Raw genomic sequence first — 19,410 nt, 5'->3', positions numbered from 1 at the left:
CTCCCTCCCGTATTTGTTCGCCTACTCGCTCCCCTATTCCCTCCCATATTCGCTCGCCTACTCGCTCGCCTACTCCCTCCCATATTCACTCCCCTATTCCCTCCCATACTTGCTTGCCTACTCCCTCCCATATTCGCTCGCCTATTCCCTCCCATATTCGTTCGCCTACTCACTCGCCTACTCCCTCCCATATTCGCTCGCCTACTCGCTCACCTATTCCCTCCCATATTCGCTCGCCTACTCGCTCACCTATTCCCTCCCATATTCGCTCGCCTACTCGCTCACCTATTCCCTCCCATATTCGCTCGCCTACTCGCTCGCCCATTCCCTCCCATATTCGCTCGCCTACTCGCTCCCCTATTCGCTCACCTATTCCCTCCCATATTCGCTTGCCTACTCGCTCACCTATTCCCTCCCTTATTCGCTTCCCTACTCACTCGCCTACTCGCTCCCCTATTCCCTCCCATATTTGCTTGCCTACTCGCTCGCATATTTGCTCGCCTACTCGCTCACCTATTCCCTCCCATATTTGCTTGCCTATTCCCTCCCATATTCGCTCGCCTACTTGCTCACCTATTCCCTCCATATTCGCTCGCCTACTCGCTCACCAATTCCCTCCTCTATTCGCTCGCCTACTCCCTCCCATATTCGCTCACCTACACGCTCACCTATTCCCTCCCATACTCGCTCGCCTTCTCCCGCCCATACTCGCTCGCCTACTCACTCGCCTATTCCCTCCAATATTCGCTCGCCTATTCCCTCCCATATCCGTTCGCCGACTCGCTCGACTATTCCCTCCCATAATCGCTCGCCTATTCCCTCCCATATTCGCTCACCTATTCCCTCCCATATTCGCTCGGCTATTCCCTCCCATACTCACTCGCCTATTCCCTCCTATATCCGCTCACCAATTCGCTCGCCTATTCACTCGCCAACTCACTCGCCTATTCCCGCCCATACTCACTCGTCTATTCCCTCCCATATTCACTCGCCTATTCCCTCCCATACTCACTCGCCTATTCCCCCCCATACTCACTCGCCTATTCCCTCCCATACTCACTCGCCTACTCCCTCCCATACTCGCTCGCCTACTCCCTCCCGTATTTGTTCGCCTACTCGCTCCCCTATTCCCTCCCATATTCGCTCGCCTACTCGCTCGCCTACTCCCTCCCATATTCACTCCCTTATTCCCTCCCATACTTGCTTGCCTACTCCCTCCCATATTCGCTCACCTATTACCTCCCATATTCGTTCGCCTACTCACTCGCCTACTCCCTCCCATATTCGCTCGCCTACTCGCTCACCTATTCCCTCCCATATTCGCTCGCCTACTCGCTCACCTATTCCCTCCCATATTCGCTCGCCTACTCGCTCACCTATTCCCTCCCATATTCGCTCGCCTACTCGCTCACCTATTCCCTCCCATATTCGCTCGCCAACTCGCTCACCTATTCCCTCCCATATTCGCTCGCATATTCCCTCCCATATTCGCTCGCCTATTCCCTCCCATATTCGCTCGCCTATTCCCTCCCACATTCGCTCGCCTATTCCCTCCCATATTCGCTCGCCTATTCCCTCCCATATTCGCTCGCCTATTCCATCCCATATTCGCTCACCTATTCCCTCCCATATTCGTTCGCATATTCCCTCCCATATTCGCTCGCCAACTCGCTCACCTATTCCCTCCCATATTCGCTCGCATATTCCCTCCCATATTCGCTCGCCTACTCCCTCCCATACTCACTCGCCTATTCCCTCCCATACTCGCTTGCCTACTACCTCCCATATTTGTTCGCCTACTCGCTCCCCTATTCCCTCCCATATTCGCTCGCCTATTCCCTCCCATATTCGCACGCCTACTCACTCGCCTATTCCCTCCAATATTCGCTCGCCTACTCACTCGCCTATTCCTTCCCATACTCGCCTATTCCCTCCCATACCCGTTCGCCGACTCGCTCGTCTATTCCCTCCCATACTCGCTCACCTATTCCCTCCCATATTCACTCGCCTATTCCCTCCCATACTCACTCGCCTATTCCCTCCCATATTCACTCGCCTATTCCCCTCCCATACTCACTCGCCTATTCCCTCCCATACTCACTCGCCTACTCCCTCCCATACTCGCTCGCCTACTCCCTCCCGTATTTGTTCGCCTACTCGCTCCCCTATTCCCTCCCATACTCGCTCGCCTACTCCCTCCTGTATTTGTTCGCCTACTCGCTCCCCTATTCCCTCCCATATTCGCTCGCCTACTCGCTCGCCTACTCCCTCCCATATTCACTCCCTTATTCCCTCCCATACTTGCTTGCTTACTCCCTCCCATATTCGCTCGCCTATTACCTCCCATATTCGTTCGCCTACTCACTCGCCTACTCCCTCCCATATTCGCTCGCCTACTCGCTCACCTATTCCCTCCCATATTCGCTAGCCTACTCGCTCACCTATTCCCTCCCATATTCGCTCGCCTACTCGCTCACCTATTCCCTCCCATATTCGCTCGCCTACTCGCTCACCTATTCCCTCCCATATTCGCTCGCCAAACCGCTCACCTATTCCCTCCCATATTCGCTCGCATATTCCCTCCCATATTCGCTCGCCTATTCCCTCCCATATTCGCTCGCCTATTCCCTCCCATATTCGCTCGCCTATTCCCTCCCATATTCGCTCGCCTATTCCCTCCCATATTCGCTCGCCTATTCCATCCCATATTCGCTCACCTATTCCCTCCCATATTCGTTCGCATATTCCCTCCCATATTCGCTCGCCTATTCCCTCCCATATTCGCTCGCCTATTCGCTCGCCTACTCGCTCACCTATTCCCTCCCATATTTGCTCGCCTACTCGCTCACCTATTCCCTCCCATATTCGCTTGCCCACACACTCGCATATCTGCTCGCCTCCTCGCTCACCTATTACCTCCCATATTCGCTCGCCTATTCGCTCACCTATTCCCTCCCATATTCGCTTGCCTACTCGCTCACCTGTTCCCTCCCATATTTGCTTGCCTACTCGCTCACCTACTTGCTCACCTATTCCCTCCCATATTTGCTTGCCTACTCGCTTGCATATTCCCTCCCATATTCGCTTGCCTACTCGCTCGCCTACTCCCTCACCTATTCCCCCCCATATTTGCTCGCCGACTCGCTCGCCTTTTGCTCGCCGATTCGCTCACCTATTCCCTCCCATATTCGCTTGCCTACTCGCTCACCTATTCCCTCCCATATTTGCTTGCCTACTCGCTCACCTACTCGCTCACCCATTCCCTCCCATATTCGCTCGCCTACTCGCTCGCCTATTCGTTCACCTATTCCCTCCCATATTCGCTTGCCTACTCTCTCACCTATTCCCTCCCTTATTCGCTTCCCTACTCACTCGCCTACTCGCTCCCCTATTCCCTCCCATATTCGCTTGCCTACTCACTCGCATATTCGTTCGCCTACTCGCTCACCTATTCCCTCCCATATTTGCTCGCCTATTCCCTCCCATATTCGCTCGCCTACTTGCTCACCTATTTCCTACCATATTCGCTCGCCTACTCGCTCACCAATTCCCTCCTCTATTCGCTCGCCTACTCCCTCCCATATTTGCTCGCATACTCGCTCACCTATTCCCTCCCATACTCGCTCGCCTACTCCCTCGCATACTCGCTCGCCTACTCACTCGCCTATTCCCTCCAATATTCGCTCGCCGACTCACTCGCCTATTCCCTCGCCTATTCCCTCCCATATTCACTCGCCTATTCCCTCCCATATCCGTTCGCCGACTCGCTCGAGTATTCCCTCCCATAATCGCTCGCCTATTCAATCCCATATTCGCTCGCCTATTCCCTCCCATATTCGCTCGGCTATTCCCTCCAAAACTCACTCGCCTATTCCCTCCTATATCCGCTCACCAATTCGCTCGCCTACTCACTCGCCTATTCCCCTCCCATACTCACTCGCCGATTCCCTCCCATACTCACTCGCCTATTCCCTCCCATACTCACTCGCTTATTCCCCGCCATACTCACTCGCCTACTCCCTCCCATACTCACTCGCCTATTCCCTCCCATACTCGCTCGCCTACTACCTCCCATATTTGTTCGCCTACTCGCTCCCCTATTCCCTCCCATATCCGCTCGCCTATTCCCTCCCATATTCGCGCGCCTACTCACTCGCCTATTCCCTCCAATATTCGCTCGCCTACTCACTCGCCTATTCCTTCCCATACTCACTCGCCTATTCCCTCCCATACCCGTTCGCCGACTCGCTCGTCTATTCCCTCCCATACTCGCTCACCTATTCCCTCCCATATTCACTCGCCTATTCCCTCCCATACTCACTCGCCTATTCCCTCCCATATTCACTCGCCTATTCCCTCCCATACTCACTCGCCTATTCCCCCCCATACGCACTCGCCTACTCCCTCCCATACTCGCTCGCCTACTCCCTCCCGTATTTGTTCGCCTACTCGCTCCCCTATTCCCTCCCATATTCGCTCGCCTACTCGCTCGCCTACTCCCTCCCATATTCACTCCCCTATTCCCTCCCATACTTGCTTGCCTACTCCCTCCCATATTCGCTCGCCTATTCCCTCCCATATTCGTTCGCCTACTCACTCGCCTACTCCCTCCCATATTCGCTCGCCTACTCGCTCACCTATTCCCTCCCATATTCGCTCGCCTACTCGCTCACCTATTCCCTCCCATATTCGCTCGCCTACTCGCTCACCTATTCCCTCCCATATTCGCTCGCCTACTCGCTCGCCCATTCCCTCCCATATTCGCTCGCCTACTCGCTCCCCTATTCGCTCACCTATTCCCTCCCATATTCGCTTGCCTACTCGCTCACCTATTCCCTCCCTTATTCGCTTCCCTACTCACTCGCCTACTCGCTCCCCTATTCCCTCCCATATTTGCTTGCCTACTCGCTCGCATATTTGCTCGCCTACTCGCTCACCTATTCCCTCCCATATTTGCTTGCCTATTCCCTCCCATATTCGCTCGCCTACTTGCTCACCTATTCCCTCCATATTCGCTCGCCTACTCGCTCACCAATTCCCTCCTCTATTCGCTCGCCTACTCCCTCCCATATTCGCTCGCCTACTCGCTCACCTATTCCCTCCCATACTCGCTCGCCTTCTCCCGCCCATACTCGCTCGCCTACTCACTCGCCTATTCCCTCCAATATTCGCTCGCCTATTCCCTCCCATATCCGTTCGCCGACTCGCTCGACTATTCCCTCCCATAATCGCTCGCCTATTCCCTCCCATATTCGCTCACCTATTCCCTCCCATATTCGCTCGGCTATTCCCTCCCATACTCACTCGCCTATTCCCTCCTATATCCGCTCACCAATTCGCTCGCCTATTCACTCGCCAACTCACTCGCCTATTCCCGCCCATACTCACTCATCTATTCCCTCCCATATTCACTCGCCTATTCCCTCCCATACTCACTCGCCTATTCCCCCCCATACTCACTCGCCTATTCCCTCCCATACTCACTCGCCTACTCCCTCCCATACTCGCTCGCCTACTCCCTCCCGTATTTGTTCGCCTACTCGCTCCCCTATTCCCTCCCATATTCGCTCGCCTACTCGCTCGCCTACTCCCTCCCATATTCACTCCCTTATTCCCTCCCATACTTGCTTGCCTACTCCCTCCCATATTCGCTCGCCTATTACCTCCCATATTCGTTCGCCTACTCACTCGCCTACTCCCTCCCATATTCGCTCGCCTACTCGCTCACCTATTCCCTCCCATATTCGCTCGCCTACTCGCTCACCTATTCCCTCCCATATTCGCTCGCCTACTCGCTCACCTATTCCCTCCCATATTCGCTCGCCTACTCGCTCACCTATTCCCTCCCATATTCGCTCGCCAACTCGCTCACCTATTCCCTCCCATATTCGCTCGCATATTCCCTCCCATATTCGCTCGCCTATTCCCTCCCATATTCGCTCGCCTATTCCCTCCCACATTCGCTCGCCTATTCCCTCCCATATTCGCTCGCCTATTCCCTCCCATATTCGCTCGCCTATTCCATCCCATATTCGCTCACCTATTCCCTCCCATATTCGTTCGCATATTCCCTCCCATATTCGCTCGCCAACTCGCTCACCTATTCCCTCCCATATTCGCTCGCATATTCCCTCCCATATTCGCTCGCCTACTCCCTCCCATACTCACTCGCCTATTCCCTCCCATACTCGCTTGCCTACTACCTCCCATATTTGTTCGCCTACTCGCTCCCCTATTCCCTCCCATATTCGCTCGCCTATTCCCTCCCATATTCGCGCGCCTACTCACTCGCCTATTCCCTCCAATATTCGCTCGCCTACTCACTCGCCTATTCCTTCCCATACTCGCCTATTCCCTCCCATACCCGTTCGCCGACTCGCTCGTCTATTCCCTCCCATACTCACTCACCTATTCCCTCCCATATTCACTCGCCTATTCCCTCCCATACTCACTCGCCTATTCCCTCCCATATTCACTCGCCTATTCCCCTCCCATACTCACTCGCCTATTCCCTCCCATACTCACTCGCCTACTCCCTCCCATACTCGCTCGCCTACTCCCTCCCGTATTTGTTCGCCTACTCGCTCCCCTATTCCCTCCCATACTCGCTCGCCTACTCCCTCCCGTATTTGTTCGCCTACTCGCTCCCCTATTCCCTCCCATATTCGCTCGCCTACTCGCTCGCCTACTCCCTCCCATATTCACTCCCTTATTCCCTCCCATACTTGCTTGCTTACTCCCTCCCATATTCGCTCGCCTATTACCTCCCATATTCGTTCGCCTACTCACTCGCCTACTCCCTCCCATATTCGCTCGCCTACTCGCTCACCTATTCCCTCCCATATTCGCTAGCCTACTCGCTCACCTATTCCCTCCCATATTCGCTCGCCTACTCGCTCACCTATTCCCTCCCATATTCGCTCGCCTACTCGCTCACCTATTCCCTCCCATATTCGCTCGCCAACCCGCTCACCTATTCCCTCCCATATTCGCTCGCATATTCCCTCCCATATTCGCTCGCCTATTCCCTCCCATATTCGCTCGCCTATTCCCTCCCATATTCGCTCGCCTATTCCCTCCCATATTCGCTCGCCTATTCCCTCCCATATTCGCTCGCCTATTCCATCCCATATTCGCTCACCTATTCCCTCCCATATTCGTTCGCATATTCCCTCCCATATTCGCTCGCCTATTCCCTCCCATATTCGCTCGCCTATTCGCTCGCCTACTCGCTCACCTATTCCCTCCCATATTTGCTCGCCTACTCGCTCACCTATTCCCTCCCATATTCGCTTGCCCACACACTCGCATATCTGCTCGCCTCCTCGCTCACCTATTACCTCCCATATTCGCTCGCCTATTCGCTCACCTATTCCCTCCCATATTCGCTTGCCTACTCGCTCACCTATTCCCTCCCATATTTGCTTGCCTACTCGCTCACCTACTTGCTCACCTATTCCCTCCCATATTTGCTTGCCTACTCGCTTGCATATTCCCTCCCATATTCGCTTGCCTACTCGCTCGCCTACTCCCTCACCTATTCCCCCCCATATTTGCTCGCCGACTCACTCGCCTTTTGCTCGCCGATTCGCTCACCTATTCCCTCCCATATTCGCTTGCCTACTCGCTCACCTATTCCCTCCCATATTTGCTTGCCTACTCGCTCACCTACTCGCTCACCCATTCCCTCCCATATTCGCTCGCCTACTCGCTCGCCTATTCGTTCACCTATTCCCTCCCATATTCGCTTGCCTACTCTCTCACCTATTCCCTCCCTTATTCGCTTCCCTACTCACTCGCCTACTCGCTCCCCTATTCCCTCCCATATTCGCTTGCCTACTCACTCGCATATTCGTTCGCCTACTCGCTCACCTATTCCCTCCCATATTTGCTCGCCTATTCCCTCCCATATTCGCTCGCCTACTTGCTCACCTATTTCCTACCATATTCGCTCGCCTACTCGCTCACCAATTCCCTCCTCTATTCGCTCGCCTACTCCCTCCCATATTTGCTCGCATACTCGCTCACCTATTCCCTCCCATACTCGCTCGCCTACTCCCTCGCATACTCGCTCGCCTACTCACTCGCCTATTCCCTCCAATATTCGCTCGCCGACTCACTCGCCTATTCCCTCGCCTATTCCCTCCCATATCCGTTCGCCGACTCGCTCGACTATTCCCTCCCATAATCGCTCGCCTATTCAATCCCATATTCGCTCGCATATTCCCTCCCATATTCGCTCGGCTATTCCCTCCAAAACTCACTCGCCTATTCCCTCCTATATCCGCTCACCAATTCGCTCGCCTACTCACTCGCCAACTCACTCGCCTATTCCCCTCCCATACTCACTCGCCTATTCCCTCCCATACTCACTCGCCTATTCCCCGCCATACTCACTCGCCTACTCCCTCCCATACTCACTCGCCTATTCCTTCCCATACTCACTCGCCTATTCCCTCCCATACCCGTTCGCCGACTCGCTCGTCTATTCCCTCCCATACTCGCTCACCTATTCCCTCCCATATTCACTCGCCTATTCCCTCCCATACTCACTCGCCTATTCCCTCCCATACTCACTCGCCTATTCCCTCCCATACTCACTCGCCTATTCCCCGCCATACTCACTCGCCTATTCCCCGCCATACTCACTCGCCTACTCCCTCCCATACTCACTCGCCTATTCCCTCCCATACTCGCTCGCCTACTACCTCCCATATTTGTTCGCCTACTCGCTCCCCTATTCCCTCCCATATTCGCTCGCCTATTCCCTCCCATATTCGCGCGCCTACTCACTCGCCTATTCCCTCGCCTATTCCCTCGCCTATTCCCTCCAATATTCGCTCGCCCACTCACTTGCCTATTCCTTCCCATACTCACTCGCCTATTCCCTCCCATACCCGTTCGCCGACTCGCTCGTCTATTCCCTCCCATACTCGCTCACATATTCCCTCCCATATTCACTCGCCTATTCCCTCCCATACTCACTCGCCTACTCCCTCCCATACTCGCTCGCCTACTCCCTCCCGTATTTGTTCGCCTACTCGCTCCCCTATTCCCTCCCATATTCGCTCGCCTACTCGCTCGCCTACTCCCTCCCATATTCACTCCCCTATTCCCTCCCATACTTGCTTGCCTACTCCCTCCCATATTCGCTCGCCTATTCCCTCCCATATTCGTTCGCCTACTCACTCGCCTACTCCCTCCCATATTCGCTCGCCTACTCGCTCACCTATTCCCTCCCATATTCGCTCGCCTACTCGCTCACCTATTCCCTCCCATATTCGCTCACCTACTCGCTCACCTATTCCCTCCCATATTCGCTCGCCTACTCGCTCGCCCATTCCCTCCCATATTCGCTCGCCTACTCGCTCCCCTATTCCCTCACCTATTCCCTCCCATATTCGCTTGCCTACTCGCTCACCTATTCCCTCCCTTATTCGCTTCCCTACTCACTCGCCTACTCGCTCCCCTATTCCCTCCCATATTTGCTTGCCTACTCGCTCGCATATTTGCTCGCCTACTCGCTCACCTATTCCCTCCCATACTCGCTCGCCTTCTCCCTCCCATACTCGCTCGCCTACTCACTCGCCTATTCCCTCCAATATTCGCTCGCCTATTCCCTCCCATATTCACTCGCCTATTCCCTCCCATATCCGTTCGCCGACTCGCTCGACTATTCCCTCCCATAATCGCTCGCCTATTCCCTCCCATATTCGCTCACCTATTCCCTCCCATATTCGCTCGGCTATTCCCTCCCATACTCACTCGCCTATTCCCTCCTATATCCGCTCACCAATTCGCTCGCCTATTCACTCGCCAACTCACTCGCCTATTCACTCCCATACTCACTCGCCGATTCCCTCCCATACTCACTCGCCTATTCCATCCCATACTCACTCGCCTATTCCTTACCATACTCACTCGCCTACTCCCTCCCATACTCACTCGCCTATTCCCTCCCATACTCGCTTGCCTACTCCCTCCCATATTTGTTCGCCTACACGCTCCCCTATTCCCTCCCATATTCGCTCGCCTATTCCCTCCCATATTCGCGCGCCTACTCACTCGCCTATTCCCTCCAATATTCGCTCGCCTACTCGCTCGTCTATTCCCTCCCATACTCGCTCACCTATTCCCTCCCATATTCACTCGCCTATTCCCTCCCATATTCACTCGCCTATTCCCTCCCATACTCACTCGTCTATTCCCTCCCATATTCACTCGCCTATCCCCTCCCATACTCACTCGCCTATTCCCACCCATACTCACTCGCCTATTCCCTCCCATACTCACTCGCCTACTCCCTCCCATACTCGCTCGCCTACTCCCTCCCGTATTTGTTCGCCTACTCGCTCCCCTATTCCCTCCCATATTCGCTCGCCTACTCGCTCGCCTACTCCCTCCCATATTCACTCCCTTATTCCCTCCCATACTTGCTTGCCTACTCCCTCCCATATTCGATCGTCTATTACCTCCCATATTCGTTCGCCTACTCACTCGCCTACTCCCTCCCATATTCGCTCGCCTACTCGCTCACCTATTCCCTCCCATATTCGCTAGCCTACTCGCTCACCTATTCCCTCCCATATTCGCTCGCCGACTCGCTCACCTATTCCCTCCCATATTCGCTCGCCTACTCGCTCACCTATTCCCTCCCATATTCGCTCGCCAACTCGCTCACCTATTCCCTCCCATATTCGCTCGCATATTCCCTCCCATATTCGCTCGCCTATTCCCTCCCATATTCGCTCGCCTATTCCCTCCCATATTCGCTCGCCTATTCCCTCCCATATTCGCTCGCCTATTCCCTCCCATATTCGCTCGCCTATTCCATCCCATATTCGCTCACCTATTCCCTCCCATATTCGTTCGCATATTCCCTCCCATATTCGCTCGCCTATTCCCTCCCATATTCGCTCGCCTATTCGCTCGCCTACTCGCTCACCTATTCCCTCCCATATTTGCTCGCCTACTCGCTCACCTATTCCCTCCCATATTCGCTTGCCCACACACTCGCATATCTGCTCGCCTCCTCGCTCACCTATTACCTCCCATATTCGCTCACCTATTCCCTCCCATATTCGCTTGCCTACTCGCTCACCTATTCCCTCCCATATTTGCTTGTCTACTCGCTCACCTACTTGCTCACCTATTCCCTCCCATATTTGCTTGCCTACTCGCTTGCATATTCCCTCCCATATTCGCTTGCCTACTCGCTCGCCTACTCCCTCACCTATTCCCCCCCATATTTGCTCGCCGACTCGCTCGCCTTTTGCTCGCCGATTCGCTCACCTATTCCCTCCCATATTTGCTTGCCTACTCGCTCGCCTACTCGCTCACCCATTCCCTCCCATATTCGCTCGCCTACTCGCTCGCCTATTCGTTCACCTATTCCCTCCCATATTCGCTTGCCTACTCTCTCACCTATTCCCTCCCATACTCACTCGGCTATTCCCTCCAAAACTCACTCGCCTATTCCCTCCTATATCCGCTCACCAATTCGCTCGCCTACTCACTCGCCGATTCCCTCCCATACTCACTCGCCTATTCCCTCCCATACTCACTCGCCTATTCCCCGCCATACTCACTCGCCTACTCCCTCCCATACTCACTCGCCTATTCCCTCCCATACTCGCTCGCCTACTACCTCCCATATTTGTTCGCCTACTCGCTCCCCTATTCCCTCCCATATTCGCTCGCCTATTCCCTCCCATATTCGCGCGCCTACTCACTCGCCTATTCCCTCCAATATTCGCTCGCCTACTCACTCGCCTATTTCTTCCCATACTCACTCGCCTATTCCCTCCCATACCCGTTCGCCGACTCGCTCGTCTATTCCCTCCCATATTCACTCGCCTATTCCCTCCCATACTCACTCGCCTATTCCCTCCCATATTCACTCGCCTATTCCCTCCCATACTCACTCGCCTATTCCCCCCCATACTCACTCGCCTACTCCCTCCCATACTCGCTCGCCTACTCCCTCCCGTATTTGTTCGCCTACTCGCTCCCCTATTCCCTCCCATATTCGCTCGCCTACTCGCTCGCCTACTCCCTCCCATATTCACTCCCCTATTCCCTCCCATACTTGCTTGCCTACTCCCTCCCATATTCGCTCGCCTATTCCCTCCCATATTCGTTCGCCTACTCACTCGCCTACTCCCTCCCATATTCACTCGCCTACTCGCTCACCTATTCCCTCCCATATTCGCTCGCCTACTCGCTCACCTATTCCCTCCCATATTCGCTCGCCTACTCGCTCACCTATTCCCTCCCATATTCGCTCGCCTACTCGCTTGCCCATTCCCTCCCATATTCGCTCGCCTACTCGCTCCCCTATTCGCTCACCTATTCCCTCCCATATTCGCTTGCCTACTCGCTCACCTATTCCCTCCCTTATTCGCTTCCCTACTCACTCGCCTACTCGCTCCCCTATTCCCTCCCATATTTGCTTGCCTACTCGCTCACCTACTCGCTCACCTATTCCCTCCCATATTTGCTTGCCTATTCCCTCCCATATTCACTCGCCTACTTGCTCACCTATTCCCTCCATATTCGCTGGCCTACTCGCTCACCAATTCCCTCCTCTATTCGCTCGCCTACTCCCTCCCATATTCGCTCGCCTACTCGCTCACCTATTCCCTCCCATACTCGCTCGCCTTCTCCCGCCCATACTCGCTCGCCTACTCACTCGCCTATTCCCTCCAATATTCGCTCGCCTATTCCCTCCCATATTCACTCGCCTATTCCCTCCCATATCCGTTCGCCGACTCGCTCGACTATTCCCTCCCATAATCGCTCGCCTATTCCCTCCCATATTCGCTCACCTATTCCCTCCCATATTCGCTCGGCTATTCCCTCCCATACTCACTCGCCTATTCCCTCCTATATCCGCTCACCAATTCGCTCGCCTATTCACTCGCCAACTCACTCGCCTATTCCCGCCCATACTCACTCGTCTATTCCCTCCCATATTCACTCGCCTATTCCCTCCCATACTCACTCGCCTATTCCCCCCCATACTCACTCGCCTATTCCCTCCCATACTCACTCGCCTACTCCCTCCCATACTCGCTCGCCTACTCCCTCCCGTATTTGTTCGCCTACTCGCTCCCCTATTCCCTCCCATATTCGCTCGCCTACTCGCTCGCCTACTCCCTCCCATATTCACTCCCTTATTCCCTCCCATACTTGCTTGCCTACTCCCTCCCATATTCGCTCGCCTATTACCTCCCATATTCGTTCGCCTACTCACTCGCCTACTCCCTCCCATATTCGCTCGCCTACTCGCTCACCTATTCCCTCCCATATTCGCTCGCCTACTCGCTCACCTATTCCCTCCCATATTCGCTCGCCTACTCGCTCACCTATTCCCTCCCATATTCGCTCGCCTACTCGCTCACCTATTCCCTCCCATATTCGCTCGCCAACTCGCTCACCTATTCCCTCCCATATTCGCTCGCATATTCCCTCCCATATTCGCTCGCCTATTCCCTCCCATATTCGCTCGCCTATTCCCTCCCATATTCGCTCGCCTATTCCCTCCCATATTCGCTCGCCTATTCCCTCCCATATTCGCTCGCCTATTCCATCCCATATTCGCTCACCTATTCCCTCCCATATTCGTTCGCATATTCCCTCCCATATTCGCTCGCCAACTCGCTCACCTATTCCCTCCCATATTCGCTCGCATATTCCCTCCCATATTCGCTCGCCTATTCCCTCCCATACTCACTCGCCTATTCCCTCCCATACTCGCTCGCCTACTACCTCCCATATTTGTTCGCCTACTCGCTCCCCTATTCCCTCCCATATTCGCTCGCCTATTCCCTCCCATATTCGCGCGCCTACTCACTCGCCTATTCCCTCCAATATTCGCTCGCCTACTCACTCGCCTATTCCTTCCCATACTCGCCTATTCCCTCCCATACCCGTTCGCCGACTCGCTCGTCTATTCCCTCCCATACTCGCTCACCTATTCCTTCCCATATTCACTCGCCTATTCCCTCCCATACTCACTCGCCTATTCCCTCCCATATTCACTCGCCTATTCCCCTCCCATACTCACTCGCCTATTCCCTCCCATACTCACTCGCCTACTCCCTCCCATACTCGCTCGCCTACTCCCTCCCGTATTTGTTCGCCTACTCGCTCCCCTATTCCCTCCCATATTCGCTCGCCTACTCGCTCGCCTTCTCCCTCCCATATTCACTCCCCTATTCCCTCCCATACTTGCTTGCCTACTCCCTCCCATATTCGCTCGCCTATTCCCTCCCATATTCGCTCGCCTACTCGCTCGCCTACTCCCTCCCATATTCGCTCGCCTACTCGCTCACCTATTCCCTCCCATATTCGCTCGCCTACTCGCTCACCTATTCCCTCCCATATTCGCTCGCCTACTCGCTCACCTATTCCCTCCCATATTCGCTCGCCTACTCGCTCACCTATTCCCTCCCATATTCGCTCGCTAACTCGCTCACCTATTCCCTCGCATATTCCCTCCCATATTCGCTCGCCTATTCCCTCCCATATTCGCTCGCCTATTCCCTCCCACATTCGCTCGCCTAATCCCTCCCATATTCGCTCGCCTACTCGCTTGCCTACTCGCTCGCATATTCACTCCCCTACTCCCTCCCATATTCGCTCGCCTATTCCCTCCCATTTTCGCTCGCCTATTCCCTCCCATATTCGCTCGCCTATTCCCTCCCATATTCGCTCGCCTATTCCCTCCCATATTCGCTCGCATATTCCCTCCCATATTCGCTCGCCTATTCCCTCCCATATTTGCTCACCTATTCCCTCCCATATTCGCTCGCCTACTTGCTAACCTATTCCCTCCCATATTTGCTCGCCAACTCGCTCACCTATTCCCTCCCATATTCGCTTGCCCACACGCTCGCATATCTGCTCGCCTCCTCGCTCACCTATTACCTCCCATATTCGCTCGCCTATTCGCTCACCTATTCCCTCCCATATTCGCTTGCCTACTCGCTCACCTATTCCCTCCCATATTTGCTTGCCTACTTGCTCACCTATTCCCTCCCATATTTGCTTGCCTACTCGCTTGCATATTCGCTCCCATATTCCCTCCCATATTCGCTTGCCTACTCGCTCGCCTACTCACTCACCTATTCCCTCCCATATTTGCTCGCCGACTCGCTCGCCTTTTGCTCACCGATTCGCTCACCTATTCCCTCCCATATTCGCTTGCCTACTCGCTCGCCTACTCACTCACCTATTCCCTCCCATATTTCCTTGCCTACTCGCTTGCATATTCGCTCCCATATTCCCTCCCATATTCGCTTGCCTACTCGCTCACCCATTCCCTCCCATATTCGCTCGCCTACTCGCTCGCCTATTCGCTCACCTATTCCCTCCCATATTCGCTTGCCTACTCGCTCGCCTACTCACTCACCTATTCCCTCCCATATTTCCTTGCCTACTCGCTTGCATATTCGCTCCCATATTCCCTCCCATATTCGCTTGCCTACTCGCTCGCCTACTCGCTCACCCATTTCCTCCTATATCCGCTCACCAATTCGCTCGCCTACTCACTCGCCAACTCACTCGCCTATTCCCTCCCATACTCACTCGCCGATTCCCGCCCATGCTCACTCGCCTATTCCCTCCCATACTCACTCGCCTATTCCCCCCCATACTCACTCGCCTATTTCCTCCCATACTCACTCGCCTATTCCCTCCCATACTCACTCGCCTACTCCCTCCCATACTCACTTGCCTATTCCCTCCCATACTCGCTCGCCTACTCCCTCCCATATTTGTTCGCCTACTCGCTCCCCTATTCCCTCCCATATTCGCTCGCCTATTCCCTCCCATATTCGCGCGCCTACTCACTCGACTATTCCCTCCAATATTCGCTCGCCCACTCACTCGCCTATTCCTTCCCATACTCACTCGCCTATTCCCTCCCATACCCGTTTGCCGATTCGCTCGTCTATTCCCTCCCATACTTGCTCACCTATTCCCTCGCCTATTCCCTCCCATACTCACTCGCCTATTCCCTCCCATATTCACTCGCCTATTCCCCCCCATACTCACTCGCCTATTCCTTCCCATACTCACTTGCCTATTCCCTCCCATACTCCATCCCATACTCGCTCGCCTACTCCCTCCCATATTTGTTCGCCTACTCGCTCCCCTATTCCCTCCCATATTCGCTCGCCTACTCGCTCGCCTACTCCCTCCCATATTCGCTCGCCTATTCCCTCCCATATTCGCTCGCCTACTCGCTCACCTATTCCCTCCCATATTTGTTCGCCTACTCGCTCACCTATTCCCTCCCATATTTGCTCGCCTACTCGCTCACCTATTCCCTCCCATATTCGCTCGCCTACTCGCTCACCTATTCCCTCCCATATTCGCTCACCAACTCGCTCACCTATTCCCTCCCATATTCGCTCGCATATTCGCTCACCTATTCCCTCCCATATTCGCTCGCGTATTCGCTCGCCTATTCCCTCCCACATTCGCTCGCCTCATCCCTCCCATATTCGCTCGCCTACTCGCTTGCCTACTCGCTCGCATATTCACTCGCCTACTCCCTCCCATATTCGCTCGCCTATTCCCTCCCATATTTGCTCGCCTACTCGCTCACCTATTCCCTCCCATATTCACTCGCCTACTCCCTCCCATATTCGCTCGCCTATTCCCTCCCATATTTGCTCGCCTACTTGCTCACCTATTCCCTCCCATATTCGCTCGCCTACTCGCTCACCTATTCCCTCCCATATTCGCTTGCCTACTCGCTGACCTATTCCCTCCCATATTCGCTCGCCTACTCGCTCACCGATTCCCTCCCATATTCGCTTGTCCACTCGCTCGCCTACTCGCTCACCGATTCCCTCCCATATTCGCTTGCCAACTCGCTCGCATATTCGCTCGCCTACTCGCTCACCGATTCCCTCCCATAATCGCTTGCCCACTCGCTCGCCTACTCACTCACCTATTCCCTCCCATATTTGCTCACCTAGTCACTCACCTATTCCCTCCCATATTCGCTCGCCTACTCGCTCACCGATTCCCTCCCATATTCGCTTGCCCACTCGCTCGCCTACTCGCTAACCTATTCCCTCCCATATTTGCTCGCCTAGTCGCTCACCTATTCCCTCCCATATTGGCTTGCCCACACGCTCGCATATCTGCTCGCCTCCTCGCTCACCTATTACCTCCCATATTCGCTCGCCTATTCGCTCACCTATTCCCTCCCATATTCGCTTGCCTACTCAGTACTCGCTCACCTATTCCGTCCCATATTTGCTTGCCTACTCGCTCGCCTACTTGCTCACCTATTCCCTCCCATATTTGCTTGCCTACTCGCTTGCATATTCGCTCCCATTTTCCCTCCCATATTCGCTTGCCTACTCGCTCGCCTACTCACTCACCTATTCCCTCCCATATTTGCTCGCCGACTCGCTCGCCTTTTGCTCACCGATTCGCTCACCTATTCCCTCCCATATTCGCTTGCCTACTCGCTCGCCTACTCACTCACCTATTCCCTCCCATATTTCCTTGCCTACTCGCTTGCATATTCGCTCCCATATTCCCTCCCATATTCGCTTGCCTACTCGCTCGCCTACTCGCTCACCCATTCCCTCCCATATTCGCTCGCCTTCTCGCTCTCCTATTCGCTCACCTATTCCCTCCCATATTCGCTTGCCTACTCGCTCACCTATTCCCTCCCTTATTCGCTTCCCTACTCACTCGCCTACTCGCTCCCCTATTCCCTCCCATATTCGCTCGCCTACTCGCTCACCTATTCCCCCCCATACTCGCTTGCCTACTCCCTCCCAAACTCGCTCGCCTACTCACTCGCCTATTCCCTCCAATATTCGCTCGCCTACTCACTCGCCTATTCCCTCCCATATTCACTCGCCTATTCCCTCCCATATCCGTTCGCCGACTCGCTCGACTATTCCCTCCCATAATCGCTCGCCTATTCCCTCCCATATTCGCTCGCCTATTCCCTCCCATATTCGCTCGGCGATTCCCTCCTATACTCACTCGCCTATTCCCTCCTATATCCGCTCACCAATTCGCTCGCCTACTCACTCGCCAACTCACTCGCCTATTCCCTCCCATACTCACTCGCCGATTCCCTGCCATATTCGCACGCCTACTCACTCGCCTATTCCCTCCAATATTCGCTCGCCTACTCACTCGCCTATTCCTTCCCATACTCACTCGCCTATTCCCTCCCATACCCGTTCGCCGACTCGCTCGTCTATTTCCTCCCATACTCGCTCGCCTATTCCCTCCCATATTCACTCGCCTATTCCCTCCCATACTCACTCGCCTATTCCCTCCCATATTCACTCGCCTATTCCCACCCATACTCACTCGCCTATTCCCTCCCAAACTCACTCGTCTATTCCCACCCATACTCACTCGCCTACCCCCTCCCATACTCACTCGCCTATTCCCTCCCATACTCGCTTGCCTACTCCCTCCCGTAATTGTTCGCCTACTCGCTCCCCTATTCCCTCCCATATTCGCTCGCCTATTCCCTCCCATATTCGCTCACCTACTCATTCACCTATTCCCTCCAATATTCGCTCGCCTACTCACTCTCCTATTCCTTCCCATACTCACTCGCCTATTCCCTCCCATACCCGTTCGCCGACTCGCTCGCCTATTCCCTCCCATACTCGCTCAGCTATTCCCTCCCATATTCGCTCGCCTATTCCCTCCCATACTCACTCGACTATTCCCTCCCATATTCGCTCGCCTATTCCCTCCCATATCCGTTCGCCTTCTCGCTCGCCTATTCCCTCCCATATTCGCTCGCCTATTCGCTCACCTATTCCCTCCCATATCCGTTCGCCTACTCGCTCACCTACTCGCTCGCATATTTGCTCGCCTACTCGCTCACCTGTTCCCTCCCATATCCGCTCGCCTACTCGCTCGCATATTCGCTCGCCTACTCGCTCACCTATTCCCACCTATGTTCGCTCGCCTACTCGCTCACCGATTCCCTCCCATATTCGCTTGCCTACTCCCTCGCCTATCCACTCCCATATCTGCTTGCCTACTCTCTCGCCTATTCCCTCCCATATCTGCTCGCCTAATCGCTCACCTATTCGCTTGCCTATTCCCTCCCATATCCGTTCGCCTAATCGCTCGCCGATTCGCTCTCATATTCGCTCGTCTACTTGCTCACCAATTCGCTTGCCTACTTGCTCGCCTATTCACTCGCATACTTGCTCGCCTATTCGCTCACCTATTCCCTCCCATATTCGCTCGCATATTCGCTAGCCTATTCGCTCACCTATTCCCTCCCATATTCGCTCGCCAATTCGCTCGCATATTCGCTCGCCTACTTGCTTGCCTCTTAGCTCGCCTACTTACTCACCTATTCCTTCCCATATTCGCTCGCCTATTCCCTCCCATATT

This window comes from Myxine glutinosa, chromosome 2 (genome assembly GCF_964187855.1).
Source record: "Myxine glutinosa chromosome 2, kmMyxGlut1.1, whole genome shotgun sequence".
In the NCBI taxonomy this organism is placed as follows: domain Eukaryota; kingdom Metazoa; phylum Chordata; class Myxini; order Myxiniformes; family Myxinidae; genus Myxine; species Myxine glutinosa.
This window is presented reverse-complemented; position numbering follows the sequence as displayed.